Raw genomic sequence first — 21,228 nt, 5'->3', positions numbered from 1 at the left:
TTGCCGGGAGAAATAGCAATAACCTCAGATATGCAGATGACACCACTCTTATGGCAGAAAGCGAAGAAGAACTAAAGAGCTTCTTAATGAGAATGTAAGAGGAGAGTGAAAAAGTTGGCTCAAAACTCAACATTAAGGAAACTAAGATCATGGCATCTGGTCCCATCACTTCACGGCAAATAGATGGGGAAACAATGGAAACAGTGAGAGGCTTTATTTTTGAGAGGGGGGCTCCAAAATCATTGCAGATGATGACTACAGCCACGAAATTAAAAGACGCTTGCTCCTTGGAAGAAAAGTTATGACCAACCTAGACAGCATGTTAAAAAACAGAGACATTACTTTGCCAACAAAGGTCTGTCTAGTCAAAGCTATGCTTTTTTCCGGTAATCATGTATGGATTTGACAGTTGGTACTATAAAGAAAGCTGAGCGCTGAAGAACTGATGCTTTTGAATTGTGGTGTTGGAGAAGACTCCTGAAAGTCCCTTGGACTGCAAGGAGGTCCAACCCGTCCATCCTGAAGGAAATCAGTCCTGAATATTCATTGGAAGAACTGATGCTGAAACTGAAACTCCAATACTCTGGCCAACTGATGCAAAGAACTGACTCCTTGAAAAAGACCCTGATGCTGGGAAGATTGAAAGCTGCAGAAGGGGACAACAGAGGATTAGATGGTTTGATGGCATCACCAACTCAATGGGCATGAGTTTTAGTAAACTCTGGGAGTTGGTGATGGACAGGGAGGCCTGACCTACTGCAGTCCACAGGGTCACAAAAAGTTGGACATGACTGAGTGACTGTACTGAACTGATTATTAGAATTAAATTAATTTCTGTTGATAAGGTTCTAATCACAGAACTTGGCATATGGCAGGCACACATGCAGTCTCAGTTTAGGTTAGGATTAAAGTTAGCTTAATATCTTAAGTGATGATTTTTACTGTTTACTCTCTGACTACATAATGCCCTGTGTTTCACTCAACTGCTGAGCATTTCTGTCCACTACAAGGTCCTTCCAGCTTCCATCCCTTCTTTGCCTACTGATTGCCTAGAACAGATAAGTGAAACTTAAAAAAAATTTTTTTGAGTATAGTTGCTTTACAATATTTTGTTTATTTTTGCTATATGGCAAAGTGAATCATCTGTATATATACATATATTCCTCCTTTTTTGAATTTCCTTCCCATTTAGGTCACCACAGGGCACTGAGTAGAGTTTCCTGTGCTATACAGTAGATTCTCATCAGTTATCTATTTTATACACAGTATTAGCAGTATATATATGTCAATCCCAACCTCAAAATTCACATCTTCCCCTCCTTACCCCTTGGTAACCATAACTTTCTCCATGTCTGTGCCTCTATTTCTGCTTTGTAAATAAGATTGTCTATAACAATTTTTTCAGATTCCACATATATGCATTAATATATTATGCAGTATTTGTTTTTTCTCTTTCTGAGTTACTTCACTCTGTATGACAGTCTATAGGTCCATTCATGTCTCTTCAAGTGACCCAACTTCTTTCTTTTTTATGGCTGAGTAATATTCCATTGTGTTTATGTACCACATCTTCTTTATCCATTCCTCTGTTGATGGACATTCAGGTTGCTTCCATGCCCTGGCTATTGTAAATAGTGGTACAGTGAACACTGGGTTGCATGTGTCTTTTTGAATTATGATTTTCCCTGAAAGTTAACTTGCCTTTGTAGTTCTCCACTAAAGCTCATTTTGTCAGAAGACTTCCCTGAAAACCATGGGTAGATTCATTAGTCCATTGTGGTCCTGAAATACCCTTGCTTTAGTGTCTTCTACTTGGACTCAGCACATCAATGAAGTCATGTAAGTCTCTATGGTGGTAGTGGTGTGTGTGGAAGGGAGGGGGGTTATAATGAATATTTCTTCCTCATTTTGCTCTTCCAGTAACCAGCACAGTGCCTAGAGCGTGCATGCATGCGTGCTCAGTCACTTAAGTCATGTCCAAGTCTTTGTGACCCTATGGACAGTTGCCCATCAGGCTCCTTGGCCCATGGGATTCTCCATGCAAGAATACTGGAGTGGGTTGCCATGCCCTTCTCCAGGGGATTTTCCTGACCCAGCAATTGAACCTGCATCCCATGCATCTCTTACATTGCAGGTGGATTCTTTGCCACTGAGCCACTGGGGAAGCCCATGCTTGGAGGATACCTAATGGTTTTGACTAAATCAGTTACTTGGAGGAGACACCCCATTTTGCTCATTCCCTGTTGTACACATGTTGTTTGTAGCTGTTTATAATTGAAAGGAGAACATTGATGATGGCTTAAACTTCCTGTAAAAAATGAATGGGGAACTACCTCAGCTCCAAGTCAGTTTTGAAAGGCTCTGCTGGCTCAGGAGAGAATGCAGGGACAGACCACTTGATTTCCTCTGCAGGCAGCTGTGGTAGAATAAAATGAACAATGCATTATCTTCCTGATGATGTTTGGTAGTTTGAGTCCCACCTTTACCACTTACTAATGATATGATTGCCAGGAGAAATATCAATAACCTCAGATATGCAGATGACACCACCCTTATGGCAGAAAGTGAAGAGGAACTAAAAAGCCTCTTGGTGAAAGTGAAAGAGGAGAGTGAAAAAGTTGGCTTAAATCTCAACATTCAGAAAACGAAGATCATGGCATCTGGTCCCATCACTTCATAGGAAATAGATGGGGAAACCGTGGAAACAGAGTCAGACTTGTTTTGGGGGGCTCCAAAATCACTGCAGATGGTGACTGTAGCCATGAAATTAAAAGACACTTACTCCTTGGAAGGAAAGTTATGACCAACCTAGATAGCATAATGAAAAGCAAAGACATTACTTTGCCAACAAAGGTCCGTCTAGTCAAGGCTATGGTCTTTCCAGTGGTCATATATGGATGTGAGAGTTGGACTGTGAAGAAAGCTGAGCACCAAAGAATTGATGCTTTTGAACTGTGTTGGAGAAGACTCTTGAGAGTCCCTTGGAATGGAAGGAGATCCAACCAGTCCATTCTGAAGGAGATCAGTCCTGGGTGTTCTTTGGAAAGAATGATGAAACTCCACTACTTTGGCCACCTCATGTGAAGAGTTGACTCATTGGAAAAGACTCTGACGCTGGGAGGGATTGGGGGCAAGAGGAGAAGGGGACAACAGAGGATGAGATGACCGGATGGCATCACTGACTCAGTGGACGTGAGTCTGCATGAACTCCGGGAGTTGGTGATGGACAGGGAGGCCTGGTGTGCTGCAATTCATGGGGTCACAAAGAGTTGGACACGACTGAGCGACTGAACTGAATGATATGATTTTAGTTTATTCTCCCAGCCTCAGGTTCCTTGTTGTAAACTTGAGGAAATTTCCTTTCTCTCTGACTTAGGGTGAGGACTGAGAGATGAAGTTAGTAAACACTCTTGGTAAGCTGTTTCATACACATCAAGCTATTTATAATTAAGCTACTTAGATGGGTCCATTGTCCTGGCTCATTGAGTGGGAAGCAGAAATGAGACCGGCGTGGGTTTATTTATAAATTAGTTCATTCAGTCAAGGTAAGGCTGGTCCTACATTGTTGACTCATTCCATCAGATAAGCGTGTGTGCTTTGTGCTAAATTACTTCAGTCATTTCTGTCTCTTTGAGACCCTATGGACTGTAGTTTGATAAGTTCCTCTGTCCATGGGATTTCCCAGGCAAGAATGCTGGAGTGGGTTGCCATACTCTCCTCCAGGGGATCTTCCCAACTCAGGGACTGAACTTGCATCTCTTCTGTCTCCTGCATTGGCATGCAGGTTCTTTACCTCTAGCACCCCCTGGGAAGCCCTTATAGAATTTATGTGACAAACATATTAATATGAAACAGTTATTTGATCCAATAATGCAATACTATTTTAAAAATAATTTTTAAGTATTTATTTTTATTTTTGGTTGCACTAGGTCTTTGTTGCACACGGGCTTTCTTTAGTTGTGGTATGCAGGCTTCTTATTGCCATGTCTTCTCTTGTTGAGGAGCATGGACTCTAGGTGCACAGGCTTCAGGAGTTGTGGCTCACGGGCCCTCAAATGTGGCCTCAGTAGTTGTGGTGCATGAGCTTAGTTGCTCCATAGCATGTGGCATCTTCCCAGACCAGGGATTGAACCTATGTCCCCTGCATTGGCAGGGGGGTTCTTAATCCACTGAACCACCAGAGAAGTCCAATAATGCAATACTTTTAAGAACATATTTTTTCAAAGAAGACAACATAATTATTCAAAATGACTAAACTATTTTAGAGTGACAGCTATCACTATGACCTAAAAAAAATTTCAGATTTTGTCTGTATAATATTTTCTTCCATATAACAAAATACTCCAAACTTAGCAACAAAACAACATACATTTATTATCTCAGCTTCTGTGGATCAGGAGTCTAGGCATAGTTTAGTTCGATTCTCTGCTTAGTGTCTCACAAAGCTATAGTCAAGACGTCAGTCAGGACTAGGTTCTCATCAGAGGCTCCACTTAGAAAGGGTCTGCTCTAACGTTTCCTCAGGTTATTGGCAGAATTATTTTCCTTGGGGCTGTAGGATTTACAGCAATGTGGGAGGGGAAAATGCTTTCCTTGATTCTTAGGATCCCACACTGGGTCTGAAAATTAAACTGATGAAGACAGACTAATGGAAGAGAAGCATATAGTGTATAGATTAAAGGGCTTCCCTGATAGCTCAGTTGGTAAAGAGTCCGCCTGCAATGCAGGAGACCCCAGTTTGATTCCTGGGTCGGGAAGATCTGCTGGAGAAGGGATAGGCTACCCACTCCAATATTCTTGGGCTTCCCTTGTGGCTCAGCTGGTAAAGAATCTGCCTGAAATGCAGGAGACCTGGGTTCAATCACTGGGTTGGGAAGATCCCTGGAGAAGGGAACAGCTATCCACTCCAGTATTCTGGCCTGATGAATTCCATGGACTGTATAGTCCATGGGGTCACGAAGAGTTGGAGTGAGCAACTTTCATTTTTCACTTTCAGGAGAGGAGGGAAAGTGAGATCAGTGAGACTTTCTTGTTTCACTTTTTTTTTCCCCCAATTCCTTCACCTTAAACTATTCAATGGCCACAGTGCCATATTTTGGGCTAGCTTGTCATGAACTACATCAGCAGAGTGATTCTTCAAAGTCTGTGGTGGAAAGACACACGCACACACTAACAAAATGAGTGCTACATACTTATGTAATCATGTAGAGGCTACCACCTTTGTCACACTGGACTGGTTAAAAGCAAGCCACAGATCCTGCTCAGTGTGAAAGGATAACCAAAGGTGTCAGGGAGGAAAAAATTATTTTCCTTCTGCCCTTCTATGTTCTTAACTGGGGCTCTTGTAACAGAACACAGGTTAACAAGAGGAAAAAACAACAGAAGTTTATTCACATGCATGTCTCATGTATACATAAGAGATACCCAGGGGAAAATGAGTAACTCTCAGATCTGGCTTAAATACTATCAGTAGCTAAATACAAAAGAAAGAGGTGTGGTGGAGGAGACCAATTATGAGGAGGTGATCTGGAAAAGTAAGGTAAACAAGAGTAAGGTTGGTTATGCAGATTTAATTCAGTGCCTTCTCCATTAATAAGACTTTCTTGTAATTTAGTCATCCTCTCTTTCTGGTACAGAGAGAAAGATACCCTTACCCATGGAAGATTTCCTTTTTAAATGTATATATCCATTACAAAAGGGTGATTTCAACTTTGCTTTCAGAGCTTCCCTTGTGACTGCTGTTGATCAACATAATCAGGTCAAACTAATCCTTATGGCAAAAAAAGTACATTCTGAGCATGGCATATCCTGCCATCCTTTAGTGTAAATACCAGTCAATAGGAATCATGGGACCATATTGAAGTCTAGCACACTGTACAACCTATAAAGTATGACACTCCTTCATTTAACACTAGTGTGTATGTGTGTGTCTCTGTTTGTGCGTCTGTGTTTCAAGGGGTTGTAAGGCCCATGTGAAAAGAGAACTTTGTTTTTCTTGCTCACAGTTGCATCTTCAGCACCTCTAGAACAGTACCTAAGACAGAGGAACTGCTCAATAGATATTTGTGGAAGGAAGAAATTAATGAACAAATGAATATCCACTATGTGCATGGCACTGACAATTATTTTGGGCTGTGGCAGTCCATGATATGTTTAGTTTGGAGCATTTTGTACACCCAAATAGCATAAACCATTATCCTCTTAGTGATAATAAACTCTAAATTGTTGAATGTAAAGCATTTGACAAGAATTATGGGATTATTTTGAACTCAGTGAAGACACATAGCTATTAAATTTCTGAAGCCCAGTGATTTTTATGATGTAAAACTCATGACCATGTCACCTTTCTAAAACTAATTATGAGAAAATAGAACTTTCAAGTTGGAGAATTCTAACATGATTAAAAAAGCACTTGACCCTGCCTCTTCTCCATCAAATCTCTTTTCTTTTTTGTGTGGGACAAATTTTCATCTTAGCCTCTGAAGAGTTATGCCCTGAAGTAACTTGTAATGACTACCATCTGTTAAGGAGAAATCCTTAACATTACAAAACTGTATAATTGTTATAGCTTTAGTGTTCCTGGATCCAGAATGCAGAAAAATAGCACCTCATGGCCTCAGCAGATGTTTTTCTTATTTACTCTGAAATTCCAGTGTCAAAAAGCTAGTCCTTGCTCCATCCTCCCAAGAATAAAATATTCCATATTCCATCGTGTAGTATGAAGAAGAAGAAAAAAAAAAAGAAAGAAAGAAAGCAGAGTGTTTTAGATGCCAAACAGCGTATGGAGAGCTTTGTACACCAGGATGTCTGGGGACATCAGTGACAGGACCCTTCTCACAGCTGTTGGAGCCCCTCTGATGAGAAGGCTTTATGGGAAAAAAATAGGCAATCAACATTCTGCAAAGGATGACATTTTCTATTAAATTTTCTCTACTTTTTATATAACACAGCTGCAGCAGCTTTATGTGGCTTTTTCTAATGATACCTCATCTTACGAGCATGTGCGGTTGTGAAACAGTTTGTCAGTGGTTCCCTTTAAATACACAAGGTTTCAGAGCAGTCACTTCCCACTTTACCTGAAAGTCCCTAACCCCATCAGCAAGAGTTCCAGATGCCTGCATTTATGCGTGCCTGTAACAATATAGAACTTTAAAATGAGCCACTGAATAGGAGGGACAGGCTATGTCACAGTGGCTTCCCAATAATATCTTCCTAATGTAGGTAAAGTTGTTCTTCCAAAAAGGTGTGATGTGGGTTGATTCATTGATGATTCTGTACAATACTGTCTATATCTAATCCACAGGTATAGACTCACTGAGGGAAATGAATGAATGGTAAATCAACTTCTCTATATTTCCTTTTAACTAAAAAGAAAGGTAATTTTGTAGTTTTCATGTTTATCAAGTTGCTGTTAAGTGCAATGTTTATAAATTAGTTTGTCTTCTAAACACTCTCAGTTTGTGCTGATGCCCTTCCTCTAGAGTAAATTCTTATTGTTTTGCAAATATGTGATACATTGAATTATACATACTACTGATAAATAAATTTTAAAAATTCTCTTGAAGAAATTGTCCAGATTAATCTAGATCAAACACTGTGGGATTTGATGTCTCTTATTTAAGTGCTGGTTTTGAACATTAAACACATATCTCAAACCTCCTATCAAGATTTCCTGTTCAGAAGAAATTCTTTAGTTATTTTTGTATATGTTATATGGATCTTAAAATCAATTTCATAAACTCTGGCTCAGTTTTGCAATATTTAAGGTAAAAGATAACAATACATTTCTAGCTTTCTGGTTTAGGTATCATTATGTATTTTGTTTTCATAGAACACTTCAGATAACATAGTGACAACAAAATAAGAATAATATTAAGTACTTTAATCTTTAAAAATATATTTAAAAAAATCCAGACTCAAGGAGTTCCCATGGTGGTGGAGAAGCAAGAGTCTGAGATCACCTCCTTTCATAAACACACAAAAATTACTAATATTTACAGAGATGCTTCTAATGAGAAAAATCATGACCCACCAGAAAAGACCTTCTACAACTAAAGATATAAAGAAGGAATCACAACAAGATGGGTAAGAGGGGCAAAACTGGAGTATAGTCAAGACCTATATCCCCAGGTGGGGCTTCCTAGGTGGCACAGTGGTAAAGAATCCTTCTGCCAATGCAAGAGATGCAAGAGATGTGGGCTTGATTCCTGGGTCAGGAAGATACCCTGGAGTAGGAAATAACATTTTTTACCTGAAAAATGCCATGGACAGATGAGCCTGGCAGGCTACAGTCCATGAGGTCATAAAGAATTGGACACAACTGAATGTGCACACGCGCACACACACCCACACACACACACCCAGGTGGGCAACCCCAAATGGGAGAATAACTACAATTGCAGATATTCTGCCCAAGAACTGAGAGGTCTGAACCTCACACAGGGCTCCCCAGCCCAGGGGTTCTGCACTGGGAAGATGCGCCCGCAGAATGTTTGGCTTTGAAGACCAGTGGGGCTTACTTTCAGGAGACCCAGAGGACTGTGGGAAATAGAGACTCCACTCTTAGAGGGCATACACAGGATATCCCATATTCTCAGACCCAGAGCAAGAGCTGTAACTTGAAAGGAGCCTGGCTCATACCCATCTACAGGTCTTGGAGAGTCTACTGGACAGACTGGAGGCAACTGGAACTCACCCTGAGGATGTGGACATAGGTGATTTCTATTTTGTGGAGCTCCCTTTACCACATGTACACTGGTGCTGGCAAGCACCATTTTGGAGTCCTCTATCTTATTAGCTTTGGGACCCAGCCCCATCTCCATCCACCAGACTTCAGTACTGGAATGCCTCAGGTCAAACAACTAGCTATCCAGTGACACAGCCCTACCTACTTGCAGACAGGTTGCTTTAAGACCCCTTGAGCCCATAGTTGTGCTGAACATGGCCCTGCCTACCAGAGGGCTCAAGCCCTAGCTCCACACATCAAAGTGCAGGCACTAGACATGGAATCCCCTGGGCCCCAGCCCCATTTGCCCACCAGCACGCCAACACCATCTCCGAGATACTTTGGACTCCTCGGCCAGCTACACTGGGATCCAACCCCATCCATCAGGGGGATAATACCAGCTCTGGGCCACCCAAGAACATGCAGCTAGCCATTTCAGGAACCAGACCCACCCACCAGCAGTGTGACACTATATGCAGAAATGCCAACTCTGCAACCGTGCACCCCAGAACCTGGTTCTGCCCACTGGTGAGCCAGCACAAGCTCAAGGAACTGCTATAGTGACCCAGCCCTGCCAACCACTGGCCAGTAGTCTCCACGCAAGGCAGGGCCTGACGAACAATCAGACTGAGGCACTGTCAAAACTACCAGCCTGCCTATAGCAGTCATCCTGCCACAACAGAAGAATCCACATAACCAATGTAGGGGACACCCCTAGAACTTACCATTCTGGTGACCAGAGGGGCATATGCTGCTGGAACACACGGGATGTCTTCTGTAAAAGACCACTTCTCCAATGCATATGCTTCCTACAAGAGACTCCCTTAATTTTTAAAAGACATTATTTCCACTATAATCATAAAAAATAAAGAATTGTATCTACTGGTTTATTGAAAACTCATCTTTCTCTGATTGCTGAGATCTGCTGATATGCCAAAGCTGTGCTGAGAAGCAGCATGGTTTTTGGTGTCTGGGCTTTCCTGGTGGCTCAGATGGTAAGGAATCTGCCTGCAATGTGGGAGACCCAGGTTTGATCCCTAGGTCAGGAAGAGAAGGTCCCCTAGAAAAGGAAAAGGTAACCCACTCCAGTATTCTTGTCTGGAGAATCCCATGGACAGAATAGCCTGGTAGGGTACAGTCCATTAGGTTTCGAAGAGTCAGACCTGACTGAGTGACTAACACACACACAGAAATGAAAATGGGGCCACAGGTGGTGCCTGATTCAGAGCTCATATAGCAGTAGCCACTACTTTAAAGATATTATATCTAAGTGACAACATTATTTGTTACTGTGTTCAGGAGTAAACGAAATAGGGTAAAACTGATCACAAAATATATTAGTTCAGTTCACTCGCTCAGTCGTGTCCGACTCTTTGCGACCCCATGAATCACAGCATGCCAGGCCACCCTGTCCATCACCAACTCCCGGAGTTCACTCACACTCATGTCCATTGAGTCAGTGATGCCATCCAGCCATCTCATCCTCTGGCTTCCCCTTCTCCTCCTGCCCCCAATCCCTCCCAGCATCAGAGTCTTTTCCAATGAGTCAACTCTTCGCATGAGGTGGCCAAAGTACTGGAGTTTCAGTTTTAGCATCATTCCTTCCAAAGAACATCCAGGACTGATCTCCTTTAGAATGGACTGGCTAGATTTCCTTGCAGTCCAAGGGACTCTCAAGAGTCTTCTCCAACACCACAGTTCAAAAGCATCAGTTCTTTGGTGCTCAGCTTTCTTCACAGTCCAACTCTCACATCCATACATGACTACTGGAAAAAACATAGCCTTGACTAGATGGACCTTTGTTGGAAAAGTAATGTCTCTGCTTTTGAATATACTATCTAGGTTGGTCATAACTTTCCTTCCAAGGAGTAAGCATCTTTTAATTTCATGGCTGCAATCACTATCTGCAGTGATTTTGGAGCCCCCCCAAAATAAAGTCTGACACTGTTTCCACTGTTTCCCGTCTATTTCCCATGAACTAATGGGACCAGATGCCATGATCTTCGTTTTCTGAATGTCTCGGGGCTTTAAGCCAACTTTTTCACTTTCCTCTTTCACTTTCATCAAGAGGCTTTTTAGTTCTTCTTCACTTTCTGCCATAAGGGTGGTGTCATCTGCATGTCTGAGGTTATTGATATTTCTCCCAGCAGTCTTGACTCCTGCTTGTGCTTCTTCCAGCTCAGCGTTTCTCATGATGTACTGTGCATAGAAGTTAAATGAGCAGGGTGACAATACACAGCCTTGACATACTTCTTTTCCTATTTGGAACCAGTCTGTTGTTCCATGTCCAGTTCTAACTGTTGCTTCCTGACCTGCATATAGGTTTCTCAAGAGGCAGGTCAGGTGGTCTGGTATTCTCATCTCTTTCAGAATTTTCCACAGTTTATTGTGATCCACACAGTCAAAGGCTTTGGTATAGTCAATAAAGCAGAAAGAGATGTTTTTCTGGAACTCTCTTCCTTTTTCCATGATCCAGCGGATGTTGGCAATTTGATCTCTGGTTCCTCTGCCTTTTTTAAAATCAGCTTGAACATCTGGAAATTCATGGTTCATATATTGCTGAAGCCTGGCTTGGAGAATTTTGAGCATTACTTTACTAGTGTGTGAGATGACTGCAATTGTGTGGTAGTTTGAGCATTCTTTGGCATTGCCTTTCTTTGGGATTGGAATGAAAACTGACCTTTTCCAGTCCTGTGGCCACTGCTGAGTTTTCCAAATTTGCTGGCATATTGAGTGCAGCACTTTCACAGCATCATCTTTCAGGATTTGGAATAGTTCAACTGAATTCCATCACCTCCACTAGCTTTGTTCATAGTGATGCTTCCTAAGGCCCACTTGACTTCACATTCCAGGATGACTGGCTCTAAGTGAATGATCACACCATCATGATTATCTTGGTCATGAAGATCTTTTTTGTACAGTTCTTCTGTGTATTCTTGCCACCTCTTCTTAATATCTTCTTCTGTTAGGTCCATACCATTTTTGTCCTTTATCGAGCCCATCTTTGCATGAAATGTTCCCTTGGTTTCTCTGATTTTCTTGAAGAGATCTCTAGTCTTTCCCATTCTGTTGTTTTCCTCTATTTCTTTGCATTGATCGCTGAAGAAGGCTTTCTTATCTCTTCCTGCTATTCTTTGGAACTCTGCATTCAGATGCTTATATTTTTCCTTTTCTCCTTTGCTTTTCACTGCTCTTCTTGTCACAGCTCTTTGTAAGGCCTCCCCAGACAGCCATTTTGCTTTTTTGCATTTCTTTTCCATGGGGATGATCTAGATCCCTGTCTCCTGTACAATGTTATGAACCTCATTCCATAGTTCATCAGGCACTCTAACTATCAGATCTAGTCCCTTAAATCTGTTTCTCACTTCCACTGTATAATTATAAGGGATTTGATTTAGGTCATACCTGAATGGTCTAGTGGTTTTCCCTACTTTATATATATTAGTATGTTTCAAATAGCATTTTAGAAACAAGTGGTGTTTGCTTTGGTTTTGGTTGTAGACTAGTGTCTCTTTGGCCTTCCCTGATGGCTCAGTGGGTAAAGAATCTGCGTGCAGTGCAAGTGACAGAGGAGATGTGGGTTCGATCCCTGTATGGATTTCCTTTAGGATTGACTGGTTTGATCTTCATGCAGTCCAAGAGACTCTCAAGAGTCTTCTCCAACACCACAGTTCAAAAACATCAATTCTTTGGCAGTCAGCTTTCTTTATCAGTTCCTTGGTACTCAGCTTTCTTTATAGTCCAGCTCTCACATCTGTATTTAACTACTGGAAAAACCATAGCTTTGACTAGACAGACCTTTGCTGGCAAAGTAATGTCTCTGCTTTTTAATACACTGTCTAGGTTGGTCATAGCTTTTCTTCCAAGGAGCAAACGTTTTTTCATTTCATGGCTGCAGTCACCACCTGCAGTGATGTTGGAGCCCAAGAAAATAGTCTGTCACTATTTCCATTGTATCCCCATCTGTTTGCCATGAAGTTATGGGACTGGATGTCATGCTCTTAGTTTTTTGAATGTTGAGTTTTAAGCCAACTTTTTCACTATCCTCTTTCACTTTTATCAAGAGACTCTAGTTCTTCGCTTTCTGCCATAAGGGTGGTGTCATGTGCATATCTGAGGCTATTGATATTTCTCCATGCAATCTTGATTCCAGCTTCTGATTCATCCAGCCTGGCATTTCGCATGATGTACTCTGCATATAAGTTAAATAAGCAGGGTGAAAATATACAGTGTTGACATACTCCTTTCCCAAATTGGAACCAGTCTGTTCCATGTCCATTTCTAACTGTTGCTTCTTGACCCACATGCAGATTTCTCACAATTGTTTGCTGAGATATAAAATGATACGATTGGGTTTAATCTGCAAAACCTCTTCCAACTCACGTACTGCAAGACTTGTTTCTCTTATTCCACTATGCCAGTATCCACCCAAGGTGCCAATAAAATCAGAGTGCTCACCATATGTTTAAAACATGCTAGGCTTTCCTCCCCTTTTTGCCTTTTCCCATATAGTACCTTACACTGGAAAAGCCCTCCCCACATCACCATCTCTCAGACTTGACTATACTTGAAGGCTTATCTCAAACTCCTTATCTGTCATGACATTCATTCATAGGGACATTTTTTATTCTTTCTTTGAATTCTCAGAGATTTTTTTCCAGCTTCCATGACTTTTATGTCTATATCTGTCATATGTGTAAGCCTATTTTTCTTATCTTTTAATAAGCATTGAACATGAGAGTTACCTGATGAGAAGAGGCAACTCATTGGAAAAGACCCTGATGCTAGGAAATATTGAAGGCAGGAGGACAAGGGGAGAACAGAGGACGAGATGGTTGGATGATATCACTGACTCAATGGACATGAGTTTGAGCAAACCCCAGGCGATGGTGAAGGACAGGGAAGCCTGGTGTGCTGCAGTCCATGGGGTCACAAAGATTAGGGCATGATTTATTGACTGAATAACAACAATGCAAGTTACATTTGAAAGTAACATGGAAGTTAGTTTCAAGTTTCCAAGTTAACATGGAAGTTATATTTGAAAATCATCAGTTATTCAAATACACACAGACTGGGCTACATGCATTTACATGGACTTTGGAGGGAGTAAGTAAAGTTCCAGAGTCATTTGAGTTCACTTTTTGTGTCAGTCACATCTCTAGTCCCTGGGGTATTGCATGTTTCATGTACCTGATTTAAATAATAGATGTGAAATAAACAGTGATGGTAACGTGATCATAATGGCAAACAAACAAACAAAAACCCTCCACAAAAGCCAAACAAAACAATAACAAAGAACTTGTTACCTCACTTAGTCTTTAAAATTGAAATTTCTTCTTTTTAACTTGTTTTCTGCTTTGAATCTAAAGGAAGAATTAAGAAAATGATAATTATTGTTGACTATTACATGACTTTTACTGAAATTAATTGTGTCATATGGAGGAGAGAAGAGGAAAAGGACACACTATAGATTTCAACTAAAGTAGGAATGCCTCTGTAAGCCTGAGCCTTTTTTCTAATTTGCAAAATGGGAATAGTATTATTAATTTATTCACAGGGTGAGTGTGAAAATCCAATGAGGTAACACACACAAGGATCTCATGGACCAAGATGGCGGCAGTGGCAATAGTGAGAACTGGCTTTATTCTGGATATATTTCAAAGGTAGGGATATAGAAGTTGAAGATGTTGTAGTCCTCCTGTTATTCTTCTTTACCATGCATTCAAATTCTTTAAAATGCTAGTCATACCTGAGGATTTGAGTAATCAGCAGGTCCAGTTGGTGGTCTCAAAGTCTAAGTAAAGCATATAACTGGTCTGTTTATGGTGGAACAACAATCAACAGTGAATTAACTTTTTTTGTTCAAGTGGGAAAATGGCATCGTGTGTCTTAGTGTCTTAACTTGGGAATCCCATTTTCCTCCTACTTATATATTATTAACCCTTTAAATTGGATAAGAATGATCTTCACTTTTCCCTTTACAAAGATCTTCTTCTTTTCATATTTTTGTGCCAAGTCTAGTCTAATCTAGGCCATTAATGAGTCTTTGACTTCTGTTACTTTTTGGCTTATCTGTTTAGAGGGAAGGGATCCATTTTCCCAAGCTTATTATCTCTAAATCTTCTTATTCACATAGAATGCTCACCTACCAGCTCATAAAACTCAACAACTCCTCAATCTTCATTTTAATTACATTAAATTAATTTCATCAAAAAATCTACTTAGCATGAAGCCAAGCACTGTATTTTAAGGATAAAAAGATATGATTCCTTCTCACTAGTAACTTATGATCTCCAGGACAGGTTTAAACTCATCAAAAGCTCTACATTCAGTTCAGTTTAGTTCAGTTCAGTTGCTCAGTCATGCCCGACTCTTTGTGACCCCATGAATTGCAGCACGCCAGGCCTCCCTGTCCATCACCAACTTCCGGAGTTCACTCAAACTCACATCCATCAAGTTGGTGATGCCATCCAGCTATCTCATCCTCTGCCATCCCCTTTTCCTCATGCCCCCAGTCCCTCCCAGCATCAGAGTCTTTTCCAATGAGTCAACTCTTCGTATGAGGTGGCCAAAGTACTAGAGTTTCAGCTTTAGCATCATTCCTTCCAAAGAAATCCCAGGGCTGATCTTCAGAATGGACTGGTTGGATTTCCTTGCAGTCCAAGGGACTCTCAGGAGTCTTCTCCAACACCACAGTTCAAAAGCATCAATTCTTCGGTGCTCAGCTTTCTTCACAGTCCAACTCTCACATCCATACATGACCACTGGGAAAACCATAGCCTTGACTAGACTACTTTGTTGGAAAAGTAATGTCTCTGCTTTTGAATATACTATCTAGGTTGGTCATAACTTTCCTTCCAAGGAGTAAGCGTCTTTTAATTTCATGGCTGCAGCCATTACAATATGGTAATAATGAAGGGCATCTGAGAGGTAAGTTTCACCAGTGGAGAATGAGGAAAGGGGCCTTCCTAGAAAACGGGAGAGGGAAAAAGACTCAGATCTGTAATGATATATTTTGTCCAAGGAGGGTGGGGAGGAAAGTAGTCCACTGCATTTACTGTGCCATACCATATATATAGATGGATGGAGATGAGCTTGAAGAAATGATTGTGAAGGGCCCTAATATTAAATCATTATCTAATTCTGCCAAATTGACTTGCTGAGTTTGCACAGAAGCTAGAATTGCTTATTAGAATGGAGAATCTTGTAATCATCCAATATCATCTGGGAACTGAGCCTGTTCTTCAATTTTTCTAGGCAGTGAATAATGCCAGGGCTTCAGAAACATACCAGGTATGCATATTTGTGCAAGAAAAGTCCATTTTGTTTTATCCACATTAAAATGTTTTCTTTTGAAATAATTATAGACTCATACAAAGTTGAAAAAAGAGTTACAAAAGGTTCCATGTACCCTTTGCCCACCTTTTCTTTCCCTAATGATAGCATTTTGTAGAGCTTATAGATAGTATAAAGTCCACCCAGTAAATTAACATCAGTACCTTGCAAGAATACAAACCATTTTTAGTTTTCACCATCTTTTTAACCTGCATTTCCATGTATGTGTGTGCTTGTGTATTTCTATATAATTGTATCTTCTGCATAGTTTGCTATAACTAGTGCTATAATCAAGATACAGAACTGTTCCATCACCAGAAAAAAGCTCCTTCATACTAGCTCTTTGAATTCACACTCACACACTACCCTACTCCTGTCACTGTCACCTGGCAACCAGTAAATTGTCCTTCTTTTATATAGCTTTTTAGAGACACAGATGTAGAGAACAGACATGTGGACATGGGCAGGGGGGTGTGGGGGAAGAATTGGGAGAGTGGGATTGACATATATACACTATGCAAAACTACCTAGTGGGAACATGCCGTATAGCACAGGGAGCTCATTCCGTATTCTGTGATGACCTAGAGGGGTGGGATGGGGGTGGGGTGGGAGGGAGGCAAAAGAGGGAGGGGATATATGTACACAGATAGCTGATTCACATCATTGTACAGCAGAAACTAACACATTGTAAGGCAATTATGCTGTAATTAAAAAAAATAGGATCCTATATAAATGAAATCATACATGTATAACTTTTGAGACATTGTTCATTAAGCCTAATGCTCTTGAAGTCCAACAGCTTGGTTCATGCCAGAAGCCCCCTTAGGTCATCATAGTCTAGCTGAAATGACTGCTTCTAACAAGTGTCAGCAACTGGAACTCAGTGTCCTCATATTTTCACTTCTCATTCAATTTACCCCTTTATTTTGTAAATATTTATGGAGATCCCATTATGATCCAGCCACTGTTTAGGCACTAGGGATATGTGAAAGTGAAAGTCACTCAGTCGTGTCCAACTCTTTGTGACCTCATGGACTATAGAGTTCATGGAATTCTCCAGGCCATAATACTGGAGTGGTTAGCTATTCCCTTCTCCAAGGGGTCTTCCCAACCCAGGGACCGAACCCAGGTCTCCTGCATTGCAGGTTGATTCTTTACCAGCTGAGCCACAAGGGAAGCCTACATGTATAATTTTTGAAACATTGTTCACTAAGCCTAATGCTCTTGAAGTCCAATCAAGTTGTTGCATGTATAATTAGTTCATTCCTTTTTATTACTAAGCAGTATTCTATTGTATGGAGATATCAGAATTTTTTAAACCATTCACTTATTGAAGGGCATTTGGGTTGCTTCTAGTATTTTTGCTATTATGAACAAGTCACTATGGATATTCGTGTACAGGTTTTTTTGTAAATATGCATTTTCATTTCTCTAAGATCATGGCTGGATCTAAGAGAACTGGATCATGTTGATCTAAGATCAACAGCCATTGTTGGATCTTCTAATGACACGTTTAGTTTAATAAAAATTACCAAACTATTATCTAGAGTGGTTGCATTATTTGATGTTCCCACCAGCAATGTATGAGCGATCCAATTCCTTCACATACTTTGCAGTATTTGACATTTACATTTCTTGCCCTATTGCAATGACTATATATTTCTGTACTATATTGAATACAAGCAATGAGACTGGACATCCTTTTCTTGTTTCCAATCTTGGGGGAAAACATTGCTTTCCACTTTTAAGTGCAATATTAGGTATAGATTTTTTTTTGGTAGATTTGCCTTATTAACCCAAGGAAGTTTTCCTCGATTCCTAATTTACAGAGAGGTGCTTTTTTTTTTTTTATCATGAATCAGTTTTGAATTTTGCCAAACACTTTTCTGTATTGACTGACATGATCATGTGATTTTCTTCTTTACTTTGTGGATATGGTAGATTATATTTATTAAATTTTAGATAGTCAACCAATCTTGCATTCCTGAAATAAACCTCATTTATTTGTGGTATATAATTAATTTTATATATTGGTTGGTTCAGTTTGTTAGTATGTTGTTGGGGATTTTTGCCTATATATAGTTATGTGAGAAATTTTGTTTCTAAATTCAAAAATTTTTTTTCTGTAATTTCCTATATCTATTTTTAAAATATCAAGAAATTCAGAAATATGTTTCCACAGCCACATCTCAAAAAATTACCTTCTGTTTTGGCAAAGTATATTCTAAAAAACTTAATATGGTCAAACTCTTGGCTTCTATCTTAACTTTCCATACACTGAATTCCCACTGGAAATCTCACCCAGGAGTATACACTACGCTTCTCTAGCTAGTTCTTCACACTCAGGAAAAGTTTGAATGTTCTAAGATAGGAATTTCACACTTGGAAAGCCAGTGTTTGTATCTTCTCAACTCATCACCAATATTGCATTGGTCTTTGTGGTAAGTTAAACTTGCCTGTGTGCTAAATCATTTCAGTCATGTTTGACTCTGTGCGAGTCTGTGGACTGTAGCCCACCAGGTTCCTCTGTCCATGGGATTCTCCAGGCAAGAATACTGGAGTGGGTTGCCATTTCCTTCTCCAGGAGATCTTCTCAACCCAGGGATCGAACCCACATCTCTTAGGTCTCCTGTATTGGCAGGCAGGTTCTTTAGTGCCACATGGGAAGCCCTAAAGTTGCATGGTTACATTTAAAATTTTTAATGCATTTAAAATATAATCAAGCAATAAAAAAATGATTACACATGATAAAGCTATTTTCTGTCTTCCTTGATTTATCTTGTGTCTTTTAATAGCACTACATCTATCATACAAGGCAGTGCAAAATCCATCAGTTTCTTCACATAGAGATTGACATAGTCTGGTCCACTTTTGTTAGTATTATAATCATTAAGATAAAAGCAACTCTCTTATTTTACATTTATTCATACAAAATTCCAGAAGGCTTTCCATATGTCCTTGTGCACAGCTAAAAATTATTCCTTCTGTTTTCTTTTATATGCCTAGGTTTTTATGTTTATCTTATTTATTTATATACATTAGCTATAACACTTTTTTCCTGTGTTCTTTTAAGAGTCTAGTAATAGCTTCTGAGATTGTTTTGTGACTGTGCTCAGTAAAATACAACCATAGCATCTCAAGACTGTAAAATGAGAGATTAGTTTATTCAACTCAAATAAAATTTCAGATTTAGATTTTGGTTAATTGATTTGCTAAAGGTTATATACAGAGTCAGCATCAGAATCCTAGTTAAATACTAACTCTCCTATCTATCAGAACAGTGTAAAACTTATAGCCCACACCTTAAGCAATGGCAGACTATAAATGTATAGGTCAATCTGAATTTTTGGTACAGATAGAGTAGATTTGGCCTAGTTTAATTTTAAGGAGTGTGAAACCCACATAGAGGGAAGATTTTACAAAAATCAGATTTGAGGTGGTCAGTAGTAGAGTCCCACACTTCATATGAAAAAAAAAAAAAAAAAAACTTCTGGTGATTCTGATGCTGGTTACCTGAAGACTTACCTATGTGTGGTGACTTGTCCTTCTGGTACTCCTCATCCTTGTCAAGTGAAGGCAGTGGAACATTGCCCTCTACCTGCTGCTGTAACAACTCCTAAAGCACGTTGATCCCTATGTGCCTGCTGCTACTGTTAATATATCAACTATGTGAAATTGAGACCCTGGGTTCGATCTCCAGATTGGGAAAATCCCCTGGAGGAGGGAATGGCTACCCACTCCAGTATTCTTGCCTGGAGAACTCTATGGACAGAGGAGCCTGGTGGGCTAAAGTCCAACTTCTAAAGCAGGTTGATCCCTATATGCCTGCTGCTACTGTTAATCTGTCAACTAGAACCCCTCTTAAATTAGAAAGGAAAGGAAACAGGGAAGGAGAGATCTTCTTTCAGTCGTCCAAAGCTGCTGAACCCTAGATAGGGCAAGTTCAGTGGCTTGTGTAAACAGTAAAAATGGCAACCTTAGTATAAAGAAACTAATTGAATTGATAAAACTAAATCTCTAGGAGCTTCTCTGAAAAATATAGATATAAGAGAAAAAGGTTCACTGGCAGACTGAGGTCAGAATAGCAAAATATCTTAAAAATTAAAAACTGTTGTGAAAATGGCTTTATATTTGTAGCAAAATTGTCAGTTTCAGAACTGCTTCTTTTTCATCTTTGTATCCTTTACAGCATTTTGTACACAGCAAACAGTCAACAATACTTGTTGAAAAGGTATCCCATAATGAATTCACCTATTTAACTCTCAAAGGTCACTCTATATATACTGTAATAAAGTGAATGTGATTCTATTATTTTCTATCAACTTCATCACTTGTTATTTTGAAAATCTTTTAGGAGTTTGTATGTAGAATGTGGTAGTTAATAGAATAGGCTTTGGAATATCAGCTCCATACCTTTTTAGTTGTGTGAACTTGGGAAAGTTACTTCATCATTCTGTGTCTCAGTTTCCCAAACTTTAGACTAGAGATAACAATATTAATTCCTTCAAAGGGCTTTTGGAAGGATAAATGACATAAGGCATATAAAGTACTTAGCACATGGCTGGCACAGAGAGTATGTGCTGATTAAATGTTTATAAGATAAATGATCTAAAATCAATAATTGAGTCATTTACCTAACAGATGTTATGTACCAAGCACTGTGCTTATTGGGAGTTAGGACAGAGTTTCTGTAACTTTCTCAGTTCACAGAACCTTCCATGTCACAGTGAATTTTTCACAGAAACTCTATGCCAAAAGAAATACCTAACAGTTCTACTTATTAAGTAGTTTGTACTTGTGCTTAGTCACTCATGTCCGACTCTTTGCAACCCCATGGACTATAGCCCACCAGGCTCCTCTGTCCACTGGGATACTCCAGGCAAGAATACTGGAGTTAGGTTGCCATGCCCTCCTGGTCTCCCACATTGCAGGCAGATTCTTGACTAACTGAGCTACCAGGAAAGACCAAGATCCAAGCAATTTAATAGCAGTTTATGCTGTGTCAGTCCTAAAGGAAATCAATCCTGAATATTCATTGGAAAGACTGATGTTCATGAAGCTGAAACTCCAATACTTTGGCCATCTGATGCGAAGAGCTGACACATTAGAAAAGAACCTGATGCTGGGAAAAACGGAAGGCAGGAGGAGAAGGGGATGATAGAGGATGA

The sequence above is a fragment of the Ovis canadensis genome, chromosome X (assembly GCF_042477335.2).
Source record: "Ovis canadensis isolate MfBH-ARS-UI-01 breed Bighorn chromosome X, ARS-UI_OviCan_v2, whole genome shotgun sequence".
NCBI classification, from domain to species: domain Eukaryota; kingdom Metazoa; phylum Chordata; class Mammalia; order Artiodactyla; family Bovidae; genus Ovis; species Ovis canadensis.
Note: the sequence above shows the minus strand (reverse complement) of the source record.